Source organism: Quercus robur, chromosome 3 (genome assembly GCF_932294415.1).
Source record: "Quercus robur chromosome 3, dhQueRobu3.1, whole genome shotgun sequence".
Taxonomy (NCBI): Eukaryota; Viridiplantae; Streptophyta; class Magnoliopsida; order Fagales; family Fagaceae; genus Quercus; species Quercus robur.
The window spans coordinates 1,704,459-1,728,651 of record NC_065536.1 but is presented as its reverse complement, the minus strand read 5'-3'; the positions used below and the strand labels follow the sequence as shown (position 1 = coordinate 1,728,651).

The following is a 24,193-nucleotide window of genomic DNA, read 5'->3' as shown; positions in this document are numbered from 1 at the left end:
TACTCTTCTCAGTAGGAAATTTGGAGTACTGTCAAAAGATTTTGCAGCTAAATCTCCTAAAATTATTGACAATTTCATATCTAGCTCATCTCCTAGTGTAATCTATGATTATATCTCTAAACAATCTTCTTTTGTTTGTCATTCATGAATTCGGATCATAGACAAAGTCCTCTAGTTGTTACAAATAGCATTAGACCAACAGATTAACATATACCATATGGGTAGATTATTTACAACGGATGAGGAAGATAAGATCAATCTCAAAGAGGAAACCCCATCAGGAACATTAAGGATTCAGTGAGGAAGGAAATGAGGACGAGCTTGACACCACCACTCACAAAGGAAAGTGAGGAAGATAATATTGGGCCTGTTTGGTAGAGGAGTTTGAGTAATGTTGTTTGTTGGTTTTTAAAATACGTGTGAGTGAAAAAGTGTGTGGAAATATGTGTAATGTTGTTTAAAAACTGAAAATGTGAGTTTGAACCACTCTACCAAACAGGCCCAATGTCTCGCAAAATATATTATATGGTATATTTTTCCTTTTAACTTCCATTTGTTTGTTTGATTATCAAATCCATACTTATTGCTGCTTCTCATTTGAATAAAGTCTTTGGTAGCTTTGTTTTGTCGTAGGAATTAGGATTATATTTTCCGGGTTATTTTTATGCTAATCATCTGTTGGGTATGGTTGTCACTCATGATTCAGATCACAGATGAAGCTCATTTTGTTAGTAGCCAGAGAGTGTTTGAAGTTACAAGCATGGAGAATGGTTTATAGTGATGAAGATTTGAGATTGACCTCAAATTTCATCTATTGTGCCTTTAATGTCCTTTATATTCTCCTCATCATCATGTTTAAATTGCAGGTCTGTGTTTTTGTTTTATTTTCTTTCTTTCTTTCTTTTTTTGCTCATAATTAAGGTACTTTTCTGTTAGCTTTTTTAAAGTTATCTAAAAGGTACAATATATATAGAGATATATATATATATATATATTCTCCGATCTTCTTTGTATGTGTAATCATCACTATGAATTTTTACATTATTCCAATAAAATTGCTCAACATCGTTCTACCATGTGGTTATATAAGTTTTAAATATAGTCAATGAATTGCTAATTTATGTCGATCTTGCTCAAGTTGGAATTTTGGTAAATATTGTTGCCTTTCCTCTGGCCTCAATTCAATATAATGCTACATAACCTACATTGCATTAATGATCTTACATCCAGCACACAGAAAATTTATTATGATATTCTGTATAGTGTACTCCTTTCTGAGAATTTGTGGATGAGGATTGAGGAATAAAAAAACCAGATTGATCTTGGGATGGGTATGAGCTTAAAAATTTGGTTTGAGCTTAAAAAAGTTATTTGTTTGCTAATTAATGATTATTTTCAATTGATAGAATCATTTTGATGTCAAAATAAAAAAATTTCCTTTGTATTTGCGGTAATAAATTTCGTTGAAATTTTTTATTTCCCACGCTTTGATCCTGAAGCAACAACTTGTTTGTAAAACTTGTGCAGTCTAAACCTATTGGAGAACTGTGGTTTATACTGGTCAAAGCTGTTAAGCAACCATGCGCCTCAATATCCATGTCTTACATTCTGGAGGTCAAAGGTAGCTAATTAAGAAGCTCTGTCCTTGTTTACAAAGCTCTATACTCAATTCATACACACAAATGCTTCAAGATCAGGCTCTAATCAACAATGTAAATGTAACATGTCATGGATGTCAAGATGAAAAAATGTTGAGTAGTGACATATGAATAGGAAACCTGGCAACTGGCTTTATGTATAACTGTAAATTTTTCTTTTCCTTATCTTATTGTTGTTTGAATATGAATGACTGGCTATCAAGTTTGTCATTATAGGACGTGATTTCAAAAGTACTTAAATTGCTTGTGTTAAGAAGTAGAATTTATTTGTATACTCAGATACTTCTTTTAAATTTCAATTTTTTGAACACTACTAAGAATATATAATTATATATATATGTATTATGTGTATTTCTGGGGAGAAGCCCAAGCAGCGGGACTCTGTTCTTGCTGTGGTTGACAGTGATTCCAAGATGTCTCACCTACAGATCCGTTTCTGGATTTAGGCCCTTGGAGCAAAATCTTCTTGTTTGCATATATTGTTACTCTTAAGGAAACTTGAGTGGCATTCATTTTTACATCTGCAGATGAGAAAACCAAGGGAAAAAATGTTTGTGGATATTTGCTTTTAGGAGGTAAGTTCTTACAATTATGACTTCCCCTCTCTTTCGGTTCTTGCCAGGATTTTCTTCCCTTATTTAACACCGTTAATAAGTGCTCCTGTTTGCTCCACCATTACCCCTCTCCTCTCTTTCTCATCCCCTTTTAGAATCTGTAGAGGAATTGCACCTGCTGCCAGTTACAGCCATGGAAACAGACTCAGAAGATCCCAAGTTTCCTGATGCCAGAGCTGCAGAGACACCAGAATCTGCAAATGTAGAGCACCTGGCTACAAGATCAACGGACCAAGGTGATTCATTTTCCATACAGGCTTTGGAATGGTATCCTTATTTTTGTTTTTTAAGCTTCAAATGCTAACACCCTTGCTTCTCTTTTGCAGATAAGGGTAAGGCAGTACAGCTCACCAAGACTGTCTGGATGTTGCTGCTGGAATCCAGGGCCTTGCTTCATCAGAGAGAGTTTTGAGCTTTGACTCTGACATGTTGACGCAAGTTGGTAATATGGCTGCATCTACCATGACAGAACTGGAAGCTTTCATGGAGAGGTTTGAACACAAGAAATACAGTGCTAGACTTGCCCCTCGGTTTTGGTCATTGGAGGGCCCCCAAGCTGACTTTCGTCAATTTAATGTTCAACAAGACTGTCATTCTGCTGGATCAATTAGTGGGACGTTATGGTGACTTTACTGCAGGCTTCAAGATTGGAGCAATCACTGACCATTTTATGATCAACCTGCTGTGTGAGGTCTTGATGGTCATGCACCATTCAAGTTTGGACACCATCAATGAGACTAGGTTGCTAGAGTGGGGCAATGTAATGAGAGATAGAGATGGTACAACCAGGCTAAGCTTGCTGTTCAGTGTAAGGACTAAGGCTAAGCTTGAGGCTTTGGAGGTTAGGATTGCTGACTTGAAGAAGCTGTTAAGGCTGCGTTTATGTATGAAGTACTGGTTGCGTTTTTTATCATGTAAGGGGCCTTCAAAGCTTAAAAATGCTTTTGTTACTTATCAAAATTTTAAGTTATTTGGGTTAGGTACTTGCTAGTAATCAATTTATAAAGTGATATTGTGTATGCTTGAAGTATTTCGTTATATGGAAGTGTGCAAAGTACATAAGGTGACCATCAAGCGAGAAGAAAAGACAAGATGCTATGTTGGCATAGTTAGTTGGATTATGTACTCTTCTACTGTAAGGCATATCTCGATATTTTATTCTTCATAATTTTTCTTTTTCTTTTTTTTTACTTATAACTAGTAGCAAACTTGATTGATATACGAAAAAAAATTTGACGAGTTGTTTTTTGTTAAGTGAAAATTGAAAATAGTAAACGAGACTTATAAGTATTAATCCCAAATTCTTCTTAAATGATATGATTATTTTCTAACAAAATATAGTTGATATAATGTAATAGATTTAAAATAATAATAATAATAATAATAAAAACAAAAGAATTAAGCTATCTATATTTGTTATTTGAAAATGATTAAGTGTTGTAAGTATTTTTTTTTATGAAGCATAATACATTTTACATTCAATTATTAAATAATACAAGATATTTTGTAAATAGTGAAATTTGTGGTTTGAATTTGTTTCTAGTGCTCTTTATAAATGGTTCATCTTCTATATGTCTTGAATGACCTAAAGAGAAAGTAAATTCATTACTTATATTAGAAAAATAAAATACAATAATTTAATAACATGAGAAAGTTATAATTTTATCAAAAACCTACTAACATTATGCTAAAAATATAACATAATTGCCAATAAAGTAGCTTCTCTATCTACATAAACTTCTTCTCCCAAAGCATAACCAAAGTAGACTCAAGTGAACCAAAATGGATCATAGTAAACTGAAATGGACCTAAGTGGATTGAAGGGACTATAATGGACCAAATAATTTTTTTCTACCGGAGGATCATGGAATGAGGACACTTATGCAGCTTTATTACTTTATGCCAATATGCCTGCTAACTTTGGTAGCATTTGCAACCCTATTGCCCATCAACCAGATGGAAGATTGTTTACCATTAAAGTGTAGTATGTATTCTATATACAACTCTATTGACATTTGTAATGATGTTTCATCTAGATCAAATTATTTTATGTAGGACGGAAAAACGATTCATTAGAGGGATTATTTGGGTTTGTTCTCTGTTTTAAGTATCTCATTTCCTGTTTTTATTTGAAATTTTTCTAATAATGTTTCAGTTAGTTTTAGTGATTCCTAAATGATTATGATTGGAACAACCTAGATTTTGACCCTAAATCCATTTGGTATAATTACTAAAGATGGTTTTGAGAGGTTCGTTCTTTTTCGGTTTGATACAATGCTTCACATGGGCCTTTTCCCTTCCATTGTGGATTTTAATCAACTAATGGTAAACTTGGTTCTTTTTTAGAGATGTACTGTTCCACCAAATAGAGACTAGGAGAGTCATATAAGATAGCTTATTCATGGTAAGGTTCCCAATGTTGGTTGGAAAGTGATAGATCTCTAAACTGTTTCAAATAAAATCTATCATACACTTTATTTAAATCCAACTTAACGGCTTCAAAATCCATTGCAACCTTTCTTTCTAAGCATTGTCTTTATTTAAATCCAATTATAATATTTTCACTCACTCTTCTACCTCAGCCAAAGTCTACTTGGTTGGGACAGAAAATGTCATCTAGGAAAAGACACAAATGCTTAGTTAAGATTTTTCAAATGATTCAAACCACATTGCAAAATGTGTTGCATAGGCTAATAGGTTGGAAGGATTTTGGGTATTAAGACCAAATTGGTGTGAACTAGTCCCTAGAGATGGTGCCCTTCAAGAAAACAGTAGAATTATGGACACAACTAAAATTCTTACAATTTCACATAAATTAACCTACCACCTCACATATTGGCCACCACAGTTTGTAATTTTAAAATTTTTTACTAGCTCATGTGCAATGTGATAGACTAATTTGAATTTTTTTTTGAATTTTTTTGTGTCCTAGAAAGACTATTAGAGCATTCACAATTTGCCTTGCAAATGGCATATATAAGCAAATTTTAGCATTAAAGTACTAAAAGCCCCAGCATTTGGCCTTGTATTGGTCTGGTATCCTAAAAAAATTTAGAATTGTGCTACAGTACAATCACAAATTTGTGATGGTACTATAGCACAATTGTAAAAGGAAATAATATTTTTTTTATTCATTCCTCTCTCCTCCCACTCTCTATCTCACGTCTCAATCTATCTCTCTCTCCATGTCTCAACTTTTATTTATGTTTTGAAATATATTATTTTATTGTGTAGATATATTATTTTAATATATTGTATTGTAAAATAAAAAATTGGGATGTTGGGTGTATTATAAAATAATCTATATATATATATATATATATATATAATTGTAGAAGCTGAGAGAAAATGAGTTCCTAGAATTAAGGAGGTAATGACAAATAGGAAAAGTACCCTACCTAAAATTTAGACATGTGTAACTTTAAAAAGCGATACATTATATTGTTTGACAACGCTATAACACCGTTTAAAAGTAATAAATTATAATTTTTCGCTACATTAAAACACTGTTTGGAACCCTTATTGGTATAAAAGGAAATTAACTGCTTAAGACATAAAAAAGGAAGATAGCTACACGGAAAAAAAAAGGAGAAAGAGAGACCGAGAGACAGAGAAATAGAGAGGCAGAGAACGCAGAAGGAGAGAGAGATCGAGAGATCAAAAACTGCACGCTCTAAAAATTGAAACTCAAAACACACAATCATCCATTCTTTCCATTTGTTAACACAAACGGCCAAAAGAAAAGATTTTCCCTGCCGATGAAAAAGAAAAAACAGAAGCCCATTGACATATTTCCACGGTTTGCAATCAAGAATGAAAAGAAGTCTCTCACTTTCCTGTCAGATTTCTTCATCTAACTGTCCATTAATTTCTTTCACCGGTGAGTTTTTATCTTCGATTTAAGTTTGTTTATTAATTATGATTAGGTTTTGATATTTTGTTTGGATTGTTTTCGATTTTGGTATTTTAATTAAGTTTTTCTATTCGCTTTTCAGTTTGACATTCTCATCTGCACGCCCTCAAGTTCAACTAGGTACCAATTTCGAATCGATCAGATTCCAGATCGTTTAGATCTACTTTGATTTTTTTTCGTTTTTGTTAGATCTAGGGTTTGTAATCTGCTCTTTGGATGAATATATTGCTTTTGTTTATTGGTGGTGTTAGTACTCTACTTTGAATATTCCGATTTCAATGTATTTCTCCCTGAACTGTTCACATTCTAGATTTCGGAATCGGAATGATTGTGTTAGTGAAATAAGCTGCATCACTTCCCAATGAAACTTCAAAGTCACTGTAACTGAGACCTGCTCTTCCACCCTGTTTCGTTTCTTCTCTGTAACTCCATACACACATGGTCAGAATAGCGTGGTTAATTTCCCTCTTTCGGATACTCTCTCTGATGATTTGGCCCACTTTTTAACTGTTTGCATGTTCCGTTCCAAACCAACAGACAGAGGAAAAAAGAAAATCCAAAAGGTTTGGCTACCTTTTTCCCTAATTTCCCATATAGTTGCTTTATAGATAAAATAGAAAAATTTATTATTGAAATCCATGACAGTTTGGCCATGTAATCCATAGAAAGTTTGGTGGTAAATCACTATTTCTATCTCCTCATAATCATTTTTTCTCTTCTTGGAAGAATATGAAACTTAATCTTAAAATGAACTTTTAGACTCTAATTCTTATAGGGCTCCCAAGTTGGAACCCTTCTATATTTTTCTCTATAAAATTGAATGACAATGGCCTTTAAGATTATGTATTTGAAAGTTAGGGAAACTATTATGTACTCTATAATGAATAGGAACTATTTGTTATCCCACTCATGATTTGGAGTTGGCTGCAGTGGTGTTTGCATTGAAGATTTGGAGACATTATTTTTACGATGAAAGGTGTGAGATTTATGCAGATCATAAGAGCTTGATGTACTTCTTTACTCAAAAAGAATTGAATATGAGACAATGAAGGTGGCTTGAGTTGATTAAAGATTATGATTACTCAATCAATTATCATCTAGGTAAGGATAATGTGGTAGCCGATGCACTTAGTCGGAAGTCTTTTGGTTTCTCAACTGCCTTGTTAACTACTCAAAAGGCGATTATTAAGGACTTGTAGAGGATGGGAATTGAAATTGTCATAGGTGATTCCCAAGCTTTTATGGCCAGTTTGACAATACAACCCACTTTGATTGAGAAGATTAAGAGGTTGTAGGCTGATGATGCACAAATTGTAAAGATCATAGGAGAAGTACAAGAAGGGAAGAGACCAGAATTTAATATGTCTAATGATGGTGTTTTGAGGTTTGAAAATAGACTTTGTGTGCCAAATGATTTTGCATTAAAGAAGGAGATTATGGAAGAAGCCCATCGTACCCCATACTCAGTGCACCCTGGTAGCACCAAAATGTATCGTGACATTCAAGAAACTTATTGGTGGAATAACATGAAGAGAGAGATAGCTCAATTTATGGAGCAATGATTGACTTGTCAACAAATTAATGCATTACACCAGAAACCTTCAGGACTGCTGCAACCACTCCCTGTTCCTGAGTGGAAGTGGGAGCGTATATGTATGGATTTTGTGACTAGTTTGCCAAGATCTCCTAAGGGACATGAGGCCATTTGGGTAATTGTGGATCGGATGACAAAAATAGCACATTTTATTTCGGTTAAGATGACTTACTCACTTGATCAACTAGCATAGATATATATTGATGAGATTGTGAGTCTTCATGGAGTCCCAGCATCAATTGTGTCTGATTGAGACTGAAGATTCACCTCAAAGTTTTGGGAAAGCCTACATAAAGCTTTAGGTATTAATCTTAGCTTTAGTACAGCCTTCCACCCACAAACAGATGGATTATCAGAAAGGACTATTCGTACTTTGGAGGATATGTTAAGGGCTTGTATATTGGATTTCAAAGGGAGTTGGGAAAAATACTTGTCTTTAGTGGAATTTGCCTATAATAATAGCTACCACTCTAGTATTGAGATGGCTCCCTATAAGGCTTTGTATGGTAGAAAATGTAGGTCCCCATTGTGTTGGGAAGAGTTTGGTGAGAGAAAATTGTTGGGACTAGAAATCATTCAGATGACATCTGAGAAGATTGATATGATTCGTAAAAGATTGCAAATAGCACAAAGTCGACAGAAGAGTTATTATGACAACTCAAGAAGGAAAGTAGAATTTGAAGTTGGAGATATGGTATTTTTGAAAGTCGCCCTAATGAAGGGTGTGCTGAGATTTGGGAAGAAGGGGAAGTTGAGTCCCAAATTTGTTGGTCCATTTGAGATCCTAAAACGTATTGGAAATTTTCCTACGAGTTGGCCTTACCGCCTACACTTGCAGGAGTGCATAATGTGTTTTATGTTTCCATGCTGAGGAAGTACATCCTGGATCCTTCATATATCTTGAATTATGAGCCACTCAAGATCAAAGACAACTTGACTTATGAGGAAGTTCCAATCCAAATACTTGACTGCAAGGATCATGTGCTACGCACCAAGACAATACCATTGGTTAAGGTTCTTTGGAAGAATCACACAGTGGAGGAGGCATCTTGGGAGCGATAAGATAAGATGAAATCAAAGTATTCAGAGTTGTCCGTTAACGAAGGTATTTACAATTTTAAGGACAAAATTTTTTAAGGGGCGAAGGATGTAACACCCCATAATTTTGATACCAATTAAATTATTATACGTAAATTATAAATGAGACCTACAATTAAATGGATTAAATTGATTTGGGCCTAAGAAAAAAAAAATACTATGGGATATGAAGCCCAAGTGAGGTGACATAAGTAAATATATGGGCCTCAAAAACCCTAGTCTTTTACCTCTTAAGCTACACGTGCATATACTTATGAGGCTTCCTTTTGCTTCAGCCGCATCACACTACTGAACTTCGCTTCTCTTCACTGTGGTTGTGAGTAGAGATTACAGGTACGATTTCTATGATTATACTAATAGAAAAAGGGCTCCTAGAATTGTTATTATATTTGATTAAGAATGGTAAATATGGTTGTATGTCAGGAAGACTTTGAAATTGAACCAAATAGAGTAATAGACTTGGACTTTGTCACCATGCTAAAGGGAAAATAAATAAATAAATAATGCTGGTGGTTAATATGCATTCACACAAAGCCTCAATTGTTGACCAGTTAATATGCATTCAAACTAGTTCAGCCGTGTATTGGATTTTGGGTCTTTGGGTTGATTATTACAATATTATAATAGGAATTGTTTATATAGCCGTATGGTCCAGGCTTTGAAATTGATTATGTATGAATAGTATGTATAGTCATATGGACCTCTATTGGCTCTAAGATTGTTTGGGCAGAACTATATTATTGCACTATCTATCTTTTAGCTATATTGAAGTTTCAAGAATATCTATGATTACGTTAATGGAAAAATCTAATTAGGTAGCAATATTTTTAAGTCCAGAAATTTGATCAAAGCTGAAAGTAAATTGGATAGTTAGGTGAATAAATGGAGAATTTTGGATATATCAATATTGTCTAGGATAAAACCGTTTAAGTGTGAAAATAGATTTTTAAGTGGAAAATTGTGTATTGATGAACCTATTTTTGGTGTTGCTAGGTTCTAATTCTACTAAATTGTTGTGATTCAAGGGAGGTTGATTTCTTTTATTTTTTTTGCAACTAAGAGGTAAGTGGTGTTTACTAATTTTGGGGGTTTTCCCAAACAGTGTTGGTTATTAAACTATTATATATCAAAGAAATATATTGTTATTCTATACATATAAATGGATATTTTATAACTTCTTGATGTGCACATTAATTATTCGTTTTATGAAAAACTTGTGGGACAACCTAAATTTATTTAAATTTGTATTTGTGAATATATCCTTATATTTTCGAGAATTATAAATGGATTATTTATGTGAGCACCTTGTATATGTTTTAAAAACCTATGGCAAGTCATGATTAAAAGCTCAGTGTTGTATTAGTCCTTAGCAAGGGACAATCATACTGTAGCTAGTCCTTAGCAAGGGACGGTCCCAAAAAAGGGGACAATGCACATTTGATAGCTCCTTAGTAAAGGAGTATACTATTGAGGATCCAAAAAGAAAGCTTCTTAGCAAGGGAGTGCACTTTTAGGTTCCAAAGGAGCCATCCTTAAGAAAGGAGATGAAAAGGAGGTTCCAGTCCCAAAAAGGGGACAGAATAACCCTGTCAACGGGATGTAAACGTTGACCACGAGAAAAGCCTAAGAAATTTTTTATGTGATGGTATTAATATATATATTATAAGGGCTCACAATATAAGGATATTTATATATATATATATATATATATATGAAGTATTTGATGATAAATATTGATGAGTTACAAGTTATGAAATTGTTGTAAGAATTATTTATTTGAAATGTTTGTTCCTACACTCCAATGTTAGTGAATTCCACTTATTGAGTTATCTCACACCCCTTTATTTCCCATTACAGATACATTAGAGGGATTATTGGAGTAGAGATTCTTGGAAAACAGCAGTTACGAACTATTTTGTGGAACTGGGGATTTTATTATTATTTTATGGCATTAAACATTGTATTGGAGAATTATTTTGAGGATGTTTTGTATTTGGTGAATTAGAGCTCTGACTTTTGTGATGAGATTCAAGGTTGCTGGTTTTTTTTATTTAATATTTTTATGGATTATTCAGATTAAATAGACTTTTATTGCTTATGATTTTGGGGCGTTACATTTTTACTAGCTCATGTGTAATGTGATACACTAATTTAAAATATTTTTTGAATTTTGTTGTCCCAAAAAGACTATCAAGAAAATGATTTTGATATCCTATGGTAGTACTAGTAGGATATCCAATCCCAATTCAAAGCCACATTTCCAAGATCCCTGTCCTAATGTTCCTTAATGTGCTGGGCCCAATCCATCCTACAATAGGACCAAATAAATTTAAATTCAGTCCACGAAGACCCAAAAGTTTAATGATTTTTCATTATTAGTGAGTGTCAGATTGGGTTCATATATGTCTTTTTTCCTAGTCACATGATGGAGGACAGAAAAAGAAAAAGAACTATAATCCAAAATTAAAAGGTTCATACCTCTGTTTTTCACGGTCCCATGATGAAGGACAAAGAAAAAGAAAAAGAACTCTAGTCCAAAGTTAAAAGGTTATGACTTCGCCAGTGGGTTGAAGAGAAGAAGAGATGAATGTGAACTGGGAACTGAGCATGCCACGCGTGGACTTCATTGACCAGACTTATCTCTCACGTTTTTGAGATAGTGAATTGCATTGGATGCTTTGCTTACTGAAACAGCTGCTGCATATAGGACTACCTTTTTAAATATTTTTGAGTACTACTTATAATGAAATAAAGTAAACATCTATAACTTCAAAATAAACACAAATTTGATCTAATTTGGAGTTAGAATGAATATGAGATAACCATTTGAGAAATATTCAACAAATTAATAAAAAACTTGGTTTGGATTATAGGGAAAGAGATAGAAATATTCGCAAAAACTATTCTTGATCATTTAATCTACAAATATCAAAGCAATAACCAAAACACCAATCAATAATTATTTTAGGAAAAGTAATGTTACATCCACACAATAGTTTTACAACAAATATTAGGTGGCAAATTATTGATGAATAAAAAAATTATGTAACCTAATTTAAAACCAATAGTAGCTTGTCACTTAGGATTTTGTTGTAAATTTATTGTGAAAATGTTGTAGACTTACATTACTCTTTTAGGAAACTATCATTCCAATCAATCTCTTAAAAAAGCTCAATTTCTATCAATCTTTTTAATGACAACTGATTCAACTTTACACTCTTTCTTGTCTCAAATATCAACAAACTAAATACTAAAACAATGAATTGGAGGTATATATATATATATATATATATATATATGAGTAGTCAAAAAAAATTATGAAAATGAAGAATATTGAACATATAATCCAAAAAATACCTTGTTGAAATTAAAGTTGACAAAGCCAATAACTCATTGGATAATATTTTATGACTCATACTAAATAGATACTCTACTTTTATTTTTGTTAGGGGCCAAAATTTTGAAGCATTTAATTTTGACCAAAAAAAAAAAAAACATACAATTTTTTAAAGTATAAAATTTGGTTACAAACTTGGTTGTAACTTAAAACTACAAGTTCATTTAATATATTTTTATTGAATATGAATTTTAATAAATTCACAATTGAAATCCATTTTCTTCTTATATCTTCTATGTTTGCTAAATTTCCAAAATAATAAAGATCAATACCTATGTCATTAATCAATTGTTTAAATTGTAATTTTTTGTAATCTAAAATTATGCATAAAAAATTAGTTTAAAGATCGTATGGTAAAATAACATCTAATTAATACAAAATTTGACATATAAGTTAAGAGCATAAAAAACATGCAATTTAACGATTGATTTTAAAAAATGTATAGTTAAATATTTTTTTTAATCAAAGTTATAGCCTTAACCTATAACCAAATTTGTAGTCAAATTTTGTCATTTGTTAAATATTATTGAGGCTAGCCCACTGGCTAATATATATCTACGGCCTTGATTGAATTTTCGATTTTATATGCATGCTATTATTACCATGGTCTACATAGTTGGCAACATGATTCTTTGTGCTGAGTTGTTAATTTAAAATCACCTTTATTTTTTCAAAATAAACTAAATTAAATTAAATCACATGTAAGTTTGCGGTGTTTGAACATCTAACTTTGAAGTTTTGAGTTTTTCATTTGGTACTTAGTAGATATTATCATAGATAATTAGTTTGTGTCAAATTTATTCGTTTTGACAATCATTCTTTAACATATATTATAATTTTCGGTGATTATGTGCCTTTTTTTTTTTTTTCTTTCAAAAATTAGAATCTTATAATACTCGGTCTTGATCCTATGAGTTGTGAGAGAATAGTACTATATACTTATTTTATTAGGTAATTTATATTATTTTATTAAGTTGTATGTAAAAATAAAAATTAAGATGTAGGATGAGTTATAAAATGAATTGGTAAAATAGATAAAGTAGTATTTAAGAATGCAATTTTTTTTTTTTTTTTTTTTTTTTTTTTTTTTTGCATTCCCGAATGCTAATACTCTATAAGTGAAACAGGCTTACCTTCCATTTTTCCACATTCAATAGCAATACTTTACAATCTCCAACAATATTAATTGGGCCCACAAAATGCCTAAAATGATCTCAACAGTCTAAAGCCTATCTTGGAAATGATCAATTTCAGACAAAAGTTTAATGAGTTTTCATTATTAGTGAGTGTGAGATTGGATTCATATGTCTTTTTTTTCAGGGTCTCATGATGGAGGACAAAGAAAAGGAAAAAGAACTATAGTCCAAAATTAAAAAGTTAATGACTTTGTACTTTGTAGTTCTAGTAAAGTGGGGGAATTCATTTTACTTGTCAGTGGGTTGAAGAGATCGAAGAGATGAATGTGAACTGGAATTGACCATGCCACGCGTGGATTTCATTTTACTTGTTTTTGAGATAGTGAATTGCAATGGATGCTTTGCTTACTGAAACAGCTGCTGCATATCGGACTACCTTTTTAAATATTTTTGAGTACTACTTATAATGAAATAAAGTAAACATCTATAACTTCAAAATAAACACAAATTTGATCTAATTTGGAGTTAGAATGAATATGAGATAACCATTTGAGAAATATTCAACAAATTAATAAAAAACTTGGTTTGGATTATAGGGAAAGAGATAGAAATATTCGCAAAAACTATTCTTGATCATTTAATCTACAAATATCAAAGCAATAACCAATACACCAATCAATAATTATTTTAGGAAAAGTAATGTTACATCCACACAATAGGTTTACAACAAATATTAGGTGGCAAATTATTGATGAATAAAAAAATTATGTAACCTAATTTAAAACCAATAGTAGCTTGTCACTTAGGATTTTGTTGTAAATTTATTGTGAAAATGTTGTAGACTTACATTACTCTTTTAGGAAACTATCATTCCAATCAATCTCTTAAAAAAGCTCAATTTCTATCAATCTTTTTAATGACAACTGATTCAACTTTACACTCTTTCTTGTCTCAAATATCAACAAACTAAATACTAAAACAATGAATTGGAGGTATATATATATATATATATATATATATGAGTAGTCAAAAAAAAACTATGAAAATGAAGAATATTGAACATATAATCCAAAAAATTCCTTGTTGAAATTAAAGTTGACAAAGCCAATAACTCATTGGATAATATTTTATGACTCATACTAAATACATACTCTACTTTTATTTTTGTTAGGGGCCAAAATTTTGAAGCATTTAATTTTGACGAAAAAAAAAAACATACAATTTTTTAAAGTATAAAATTTGGTTACAAACTTGGTTGTAACTTAAAACTACAAGTTCATTTAATATATTTTTATTGAATATGAATTTTAATAAATTGACAATTGAAATCCATTTTCTTCTTATATCTTCTATGTTTGCTAAATTTCCAAAATAATAAAGATCAATACCTATGTCATTAATCAATTGTTTAAATTGTAATTTTTTGTAATCTAAAATTATGCATAAAAAATTAGTTTAAAGATCGTATGGTAAAATAACATCTAATTAACACAAAATTTGCAATATAAGTTAAGAGCATAAAAAACATGCAATTTAACGATTGATTTTAAAAAATGTATAGTTAAATATTTTTTTTAATCAAAGTTATAGCCTTAACCTATAACCAAATTTGTAGTCAAATTTTGTCATTTGTTAAATATTATTGAGGCTAGGCCACTGGCTAATATATATCTACGGCCATGATTGAATTTTCGATTTTATATGCATGCTATTATTACCATGGTCTACATGGTTGGCAGCATGATTCTTTGTGCTGAGTTGTTAATTTAAAATCACCTTTATTTTTTCAAAATAAATTAAATTAAATTAAATCACATGTAAGTTTGCGGTGTTTGAACATCTAACTTTGAAGTTTTGAGTTTTTCATTTGGTACTTAGTAGATATTATCATAGATAATTAGTTTGTGTCAAATTTATTCGTTTTGACAATCATTCTTTAACATATATTATAATTTTCGGTGATTATGTGCCTTTTTTTTTTTCATTCAAAAATTAGAATCTTATAATACTCAGTCTTGATCCTATGAGTTGTGAGAGAATAGTACTATATACTTATTTTATTAGGTAATTTATATTATTTTATTAAGTTGTATGTAAAAATAAAAATTAAGATGTAGGAAGAGTTATAAAATGAATTGGTAAAATAGATAAAGTAGTATTTAAGAATGCAATTTTTTTTTTTTTGCATTCCCGAATGCTAATACTCTATAAGTGAAACAGGCTTACCTTCCATTTTTCCACATTCAATAGCAATACTTTACAATCTCCAACAATATTAATTGGGCCCACAAAATGCCTAAAATGATCCCAACAGTCTAAAGCCTATCTTGGAAATGATCAATTTCAGACAAAAGTTTAATGAGTTTTCATTATTAGTGAGTGTGAGATTGGATTCATATGTCTTTTTTTTCAGGGTCTCATGATGGAGGACAAAGAAAAGAAAAAAGAACTATAGTCCAAAATTAAAAAGTTAATGACTTTGTACTTTGTAGTTCTAGTAAAGTGGGGGAATTCATTTTACTTGTCAGTGGGTTGAAGAGATCGAAGAGATGAATGTGAACTGGAATTGACCATGCCACGCGTGGATTTCATTTTACTTGTTTTTGAGATAGTGAATTGCAATGGATGCTTTGCTTACTGAAACAGCTGCTGCATATCGGACTACCTTTTTAAATATTTTTGAGTACTACTTATAATGAAATAAAGTAAACATCTATAACTTCAAAATAAACACAAATTTGATCTAATTTGGAGTTAGAATGAATATGAGATAACCATTTGAGAAATATTCAACAAATTAATAAAAAACTTGGTTTGGATTATAGGGAAAGAGATAGAAATATTCGCAAAAACTATTCTTGATCATTTAATCTACAAATATCAAAGCAATAACCAATACACCAATCAATAATTATTTTAGGAAAAGTAATTTTACATCCACACAATAGTTTTACAACAAATATTAGGTGGCAAATTATTGATGAATAAAAAAATTATGTAACCTAATTTAAAACCAATAGTAGCTTGTCACTTAGGATTTTGTTGTAAATTTATTGTGAAAATGTTGTAGACTTACATTACTCTTTTAGGAAACTATCATTCCAATCAATCTCTTAAAAAAGCTCAATTTCTATCAATCTTTTTAATGACAACTGATTCAACTTTACACTCTTTCTTGTCTCAAATATCAACAAACTAAATACTAAAACAATGAATTGGAGGTATATATATATATATATGAGTAGTCAAAAAAAATTATGAAAATGAAGAATATTGAACATATAATCCAAAAAATACCTTGTTGAAATTAAAGTTGACAAAACCAATAACTCATTGGATAATATTTTATGACTCATACTAAATAGATACTCTACTTTTATTTTTGTTAGGGGCCAAAATTTTGAAGCATTTAATTTTGACCAAAAAAAAAAAACATACAATTTTTTAAAGTATAAAATTTGGTTACAAACTTGGTTGTAACTTAAAACTACAAGTTCATTTAATATATTTTTATTGAATATGAATTTTAATAAATTCACAATTGAAATCCATTTTCTTCTTATATCTTCTATGTTTGCTAAATTTCCAAAATAATGAAGATCAATACCTATGTCATTAATTAATTGTTTAAATTGTAATTTTTTGTAATCTAAAATTATGCATAAAAAATTAGTTTAAAGATCGTATGGTAAAATAACATCTAATTAACACAAAATTTGACATATAAGTTAAGAGCATAAAAAACATGCAATTTAACGATTGATTTTAAAAAATGTATAGTTAAATATTTTTTTTAATCAAAATTATAGCCTTAACCTATAACCAAATTTGTAGTCAAATTTTGTCATTTGTTAAATATTATTGAGGCTAGCCCACTGGCTAATATATATCTACGGCCTTGATTGAATTTTCGATTTTATATGCATGCTATTATTACCATGGTCTACATAGTTGGCAACATGATTCTTTGTGCTGAGTTGTTAATTTAAAATCACCTTTATTTTTTCAAAATAAATTAAATTAAATTAAATCACATGTAAGTTTGCGGTGTTTGAACATCTAACTTTGAAGTTTTGAGTTTTTCATTTGGTACTTAGTAGATATTATCATAGATAATTAGTTTGTGTCAAATTTATTCGTTTTGACAATCATTCTTTAACATATATTATAATTTTCGGTGATTATGTGCCTTTTTTTTTTTAATTCAAAAATTAGAATCTTATAATACTCGGTCTTGATCCTATGAGTTGTGAGAGAATAGTACTATATACTTATTTTATTAGGTAATTTATATTATTTTATTAAGTTGTATGTAAAAATAAAAATTAAGATGTAGGATGAGTTATAAAATGAATTGGTAAAATAGATAAAGTAGTATTTAAGAATGCAAATTTTTTTTTTTTTTGTGCATTCCCGAATGTTAATACTCTATAAGTGAAACAGGTTTACCTTCCATTTTTCCACATTCAAGAGCAATACTTTACAATCTCCAACAATATTAATTGGGCCCACAAAATGCCTAAAATGATCCCAACAGTCTAAAGCCTATCTTGGAAATGATCAATTTCAGACAAAAGTTTAATGAGTTTTCATTATTAGTGAGTGTGAGCTTGGATTCATATGTCTTTTTTTTCAGGGTCTCATGATGGAGGACAAAGAAAAGGAAAAAGAACTATAGTCCAAAATTAAAAAGTTAATGACTTTGTACTTTGTAGTTCTAGTAAAGTGGGGGAATTCATTTTACTTGTCAGTGGGTTGAAGAGATCGAAGAGATGAATGTGAACTGGAATTGACCATGCCACGCGTGGATTTCATTTTACTTGTTTTTGAGATAGTGAATTGCAATGGATGCTTTGCTTACTGAAACAGCTGCTGCATATAGGACTACCTTTTTAAATATTTTTGAGTACTACTTATAATGAAATAAAGTAAACATCTATAACTTCAAAATAAACACAAATTTGATCTAATTTGGTGTTAGAATGAATATGAGATAACCATTTGAGAAATATTCAACAAATTAATAAAAAGCTTGGTTTGGATTATAGGGAAAGAGATAGAAATATTCGCAAAAACTATTCTTGATCATTTAATCTACAAATATCAAAGCAATAACCAATACACCAATCAATAATTATTTTAGGAAAAGTAATGTTACATCCACACAATAGTTTTACAACAAATATTAGGTGGCAAATTATTGATGAATAAAAAAATTATGTAACCTAATTTAAAACCAATAGTAGCTTGTCACTTAGGATTTTGTTGTAAATTTATTGTGAAAATGTTGTAGACTTACATTACTCTTTTAGGAAACTATCATTCCAATCAATCTCTTAAAAAAGCTCAATTTCTATCAATCTTTTTAATGACAACTGATTCAACTTTACACTCTTTCTTGTCTCAAATATCAACAAACTAAATACTAAAACAATGAATTGGAGGTATATATATATATATGAGTAGTCAAAAAAAATTATGAAAATGAAGAATATTGAACATATAATCCAAAAAATACCTTGTTGAAATTAAAGTTGACAAAGCCAATAACTCATTGGATAATATTTTATGACTCATACTAAATAGATACTCTACTTTTATTTTTGTTAGGGGCCAAAATTTTGAAGCATTTAATTTTGACCAAAAAAAAAAAACATACAATTTTTTAAAGTATAAAATTTGGTTACAAACTTGGTTGTAACTTAAAACTACAAGTTCATTTAATATATTTTTATTGAATATGAATTTTAATAAATTGACAATTGAAATCCATTTTCTTCTTATATCTTCTATGTTTGCTAAATTTCCAAAATAATAAAGATCAATACCTATGTCATTAATCAATTGTTTAAATTGTAATTTTTTGTAATCTAAAATTATGCATAAAAAATTAGTTTAAAGATCGTATGGTAAAATAACATCTAATTAACACAAAATTTGACATATAAGTTAAGAGCATAAAAAACATGCAATTTAACGATTGATTTTAAAAAATGTATAGTTAAATATTTTTTTTAATCAAAGTTATAGCCTTAACCTATAACCAAATTTGTAGTCAAATTTTGTCATTTGTTAAATATTATTGAGGCTAGCCCACTGGCTAATATATATCTACGGCCTTGATTGAATTTTCTATTTTATATGCATGCTATTATTACCATGGTCTACATAGTTGGCAACATGATTCTTTGTGCTGAGTTGTTAATTTAAAATCACCTTTATTTTTTCAAAATAAATTAAATTAAATTAAATCACATGTAAGTTTGCGGTGTTTGAACATCTAACTTTGAAGTTTTGAGTTTTTCATTTGGTGCTTAGTAGATATTATCATAGATAATTAGTTTGTGTCAAATTTATTCGTTTTGACAATCATTCTTTAACATATATTATAATTTTCGGAGATTATGTGCCTTTTTTTTTTTTCATTCAAAAATTAGAATCTTATAATACTCGGTCTTGATCCTATGAGTTGTGAGAGAATAGTACTATATACTTATTTTATTAGGTAATTTATATTATTTTATTAAGTTGTATGTAAAAATAAAAATTAAGATGTAGGATGAGTTATAAAATGAATTGGTAAAATAGATAAAGTAGTATTTAAGAATGCAATTTTTTTTTTTTTTTGTGCATTCCCGAATGTTAATACTCTATAAGTGAAACAGGCTTACCTTCCATTTTTCCACATTCAATAGCAATACTTTACAATCTCCAACAATATTAATTGGGCCCACAAAATGCCTAAAATGATCCCAACAGTCTAAAGCCTATCTTGGAAATGATTAATTTCAGACAAAAGTTTAATGAGTTTTCATTATTAGTGAGTGTGAGATTGGATTCATATGTCTTTTTTTTCAGGGTCTCATGATGGAGGACAAAGAAAAGGAAAAAGAACTATAGTCCAAAATTAAAAAGTTAATGACTTTGTACTTTGTAGTTCTAGTAAAGTGGGGGAATTCATTTTACTTGTCAGTGGGTTGAAGAGATCGAAGAGATGAATGTGAACTGGAATTGACCATGCCACGCGTGGATTTCATTTTACTTGTTTTTGAGATAGTGAATTGCAATGGATGCTTTGCTTACTGAAACAGCTGCTGCATATAGGACTACCTTTTTAAATATTTTTGAGTACTACTTATAATGAAATAAAGTAAACATCTATAACTTCAAAATAAACACAAATTTGATCTAATTTTGAATTAGAATGAATATGAGATAACCATTTGAGTAAAATATTCAACAAATTAATATAAAAAATAAAAATAAAAACTTGGTCTGGATTATAGGGAAAGTGCCAGAAATATTCAACAAAAACTAGTCTTGATTATTTAATCTACAAATATCAAAGCAATAGCCAATACACCAATCAATAATTATTTTAGAAAAAGTAATATTACATCCACAACAATTTCACAACAAATCTTAGGTGGCAAATTATTGATGAATAAAAAAGTAATATAACCTAATTTAAAACCAATAGTTGCTTGTCACTTAGGATTTTGTTATAAATTTATTGTCAAAATGTTGTAGTCTTAACATTAATCTTTTAGGAAACTATCATTCCAATTAATCTCTTAAAAAAACTCTATTTTCTTTTAATCTTTTTAATGACAGTTCGTACGACTTTGCACTCTTTCTTGTCTCAAATATCAAAAAACTAAATACTAAAACAATGAATTGGAGAAATATATATATGTGTGTAGTAAAAAAAAAATTATAAAAATGAAGAATATTGAACATATAATCCGAAAAAATCCATTGATGAATTAAGTTGACAAAGCCAACAACTCGTTGGACAATATTTTATGACTCATACTAAATAAATATTCTACTTTTTATTTTTGTTAGGGGCCAAACTCTTGAAGCATTTTATTTTGATAAAAAAAAAAAAAAAAACCACATTCAATTTATTAAATGACAAAATTTGACTACAAACTTGATTGTAGCCTAAGGCTACAACTTCACTTTATATATTTTTATTGGATGTGAATTTTAATAAATTCATAATTGAATTACATTTTCTCCTTATATCTTCTATGTTTGCTAAATTTTCAAAAGAACAAATATCAATAGCTGTATCATCAATTAATTGTTTAAATAGTAATTTTTTGTAATCTAAAATTATGCATAAAAAATAAATTTATATATCATATGGTAAAATAATATCTAATTGAAAGAAAAAAAAAATGACATGTATATTAAGAGCATAAAGAACATATATAGTTAATTTAATTTTTTTAATCAAAGTTACAGTCTTAGGCTATAACCGAATTTGTAGTCTAATTTTATCATTTATTAAATATTATTGAGGCTAGAACGCTGGCTAATATATATCTACGTCCCTGATTGAATATTCATTTATATATATATATGCTATTATTACCATAGTTGGCAACATGATTCTTTGTGCTGAGTTGTTAATTTAAAATCACATTTTTTTCAAAATAAATTAAATTAAATTAAATCACATGTAAGTTTGCGGCGTTTGAACATCTAGCTTTGAAGTTTTTAGCTTTTCATTTGGTACTTAAGTAGATATTATCTTACATAATTAATTTGTGTCAAATTTATTCTTTTTGACCATCATTCTTTAGCATATAGTATTATATATTATAATTTTTGGTGATTATGTGCCCTTTTTTTCTTTCAAATATTAGAGTCTGAGAGCATTAGCATCTGGTGATGCAAAAAAAAAAACCTATTTTGTATCCTTAAACACTATTTTATCTATTTTACTAACTTATTTTATAACTCACCCTACATTTCAGTTTTTTTTTTTACATACAACCTAATAAAATAATATAAATTACCTAATAAAATAATATAAAGTACTATTCTCTCTCTTTTTCCTCCCACTCACTTTTTCTTTTCACACACAACCATAAGATTAAAATAATTTATTTTTTTTACAACCTATAAATAATAAGGTTGTATATATGTAATCTTACTGTTTATAGGTTTCAAATTTTTTTAAGTTTATAAATCCAAATGAAGTAGGTTTTGAGTGACTTATTGTAAAATAGCAACTGATGAGCATGAGCGATTACAATACTCAGTTTTGATCCAACAATCCAATCCATACTGTAACACCCCATAATTTTGATACCAATTAAATTATTATACGTAAATTTTTAATGGAGGCCTATAATTAAAATGGATTAAATTAATTTGGGCCTAAGGTATTAAAAAGAAGATAAATACTATGGAATAGGAAGCCCAAGTAAAGTGGCATAAGTAAATACATGGGACTTGAAAACCCTAACCTTTTTCCTCTTAAGATACACGTGTATTTACTGATGGTGCCTCCTTTTGCTTCAGCCGCTTCACACTTCTGAACCTTGCTTTGCTGCACTGTGGCTGTGAGTGGAGACTAAAGGTATGACTCTCTTCTACTCTAAACTTGGGAAAATTGTGATACTCAATGGCTAGCTTTTCTTTCCAATCTTATAGGAAAAATCTGTTAGTGGCGTACCTAATAGAAAAAAAAAAAAAATAATAATAATAATAAAAATAGGGGCTGCTGTTATGGATCTAAGGATACGGTTATGTTGATAAGAAAAGGGTTTCTGTGAACATTATATGACCGCTTATGGCATCACTAAATGTCACCACCCATCCCCATGTATCTTCACGTTGTCCTTGTTCAATACGTGTCCAGCAACTTCCTTGTGTTTTGGTGGCATCAAGGGAATACTAGGCATTGGATGGATAGATTAAGGCATATATTACGTTGATCTCATGTCCATCTTTCTGCTGCATTAAAGTTTCATGCATAGATTACATTAATGGAAAAGGGCCACATTATGTTATTTGATACCTACCTCTACCTCTAGTGATACTAATTTATCATCTCTAAGCCGCTGAGTATGCAGCAACTTTTTAAGCCCAAAAAGAAATCTGATTATGCAGCAATGATTTTTAAGCCAAAATATGATTAGGTAGAGCCAAAAGATATGATCATGCAGCGGTAATTGTAAGTCCAAAAATCTGATCAAAGCTGAAAGTGAATTGGATAGTTAAGTGAATAAATAGAGGATTTTGGATAAATTAATATTGTTTAGGATGAAACTGTTTAAGAGTGAAAATAGATTTTTAAGTGGGAAATTTGTGTATTGATGAACCTATTTTTGGTGTTGCTAGGTTCTAATTCTACTGAATTGTTGTGATTCAAGGGAGGTTGATTTCTTTTATTTTTGCAACTAAGAGGTAAGTGGTGTTTACTAATTTTGGGGTTTTTCCCAAACATTGTTGGTTATTAAACTATTATATATATAAGAGATATATGGTTATTCTATACATATAAATGGATATTTAATAAATTCTTGATGTGCACATTAATTATTCCTTTTATGAAAAACTTGTGGGACAACCTAAATCTATTTAAATTTTGTATGTGTGATATATCCTTATATTTTTGAGAATTATGATTGGATTATTTTTGTGAGCATCTTGAATGGATTATTTATGTGAGTATCATGTACATGTTTTGAAAACCTATGGCAAGTCGTGATTAGAAGCTCAGTATGGTGTTTAGTCCTTAGCAAGGGACAATCATGCTGCAGCTAGTCCTTAGCAAGGGACGGTCCCAAAAGGGGACAGTGCACATTTGATAGCTCCTTAGCAAGGGAGCATACTATTGAGGATCCAAAAGGAAGCTCCTTAGCAAGGGAGTGTACCTTTAGGTTCCAAAGGAGCCATTCTTAAGAAATGGGATGAGAAGAGGTTCCAGTCCCAAAAAAGGGGACAGCACAACCCTGTCAACGGGGCGTAAACGTTGACCACG

The 24,193-nt window shown here is 30.0% G+C and overlaps 1 protein-coding gene across 50 annotated transcripts in view; it reads left to right on the top strand.

Annotated features, from left to right (window-relative positions):
- Positions 1-24,193, top strand: part of LOC126716617 (putative disease resistance protein RGA3) — a 55,633-nt gene that overhangs the window by 16,788 nt on the left and 14,652 nt on the right. For 44 of the 50 annotated variants that reach the window (XM_050417487.1, XM_050417480.1, XM_050417520.1 and 41 more), the window contains 2 exons: positions 707-866; positions 1,528-1,968. The exons of 2 other annotated variants lie outside the window; for them this stretch is intronic. The gene's annotated coding sequence lies outside the window, so the exon portion shown is untranslated. Of the gene's footprint in view, positions 1-225; positions 529-706; positions 867-1,527; positions 2,509-2,598; positions 3,394-24,193 lie in introns of those variants that run through there. 4 more of the 50 variants (XM_050417492.1, XM_050417501.1, XM_050417486.1 and 1 more) reach the window with 2 other exon arrangements.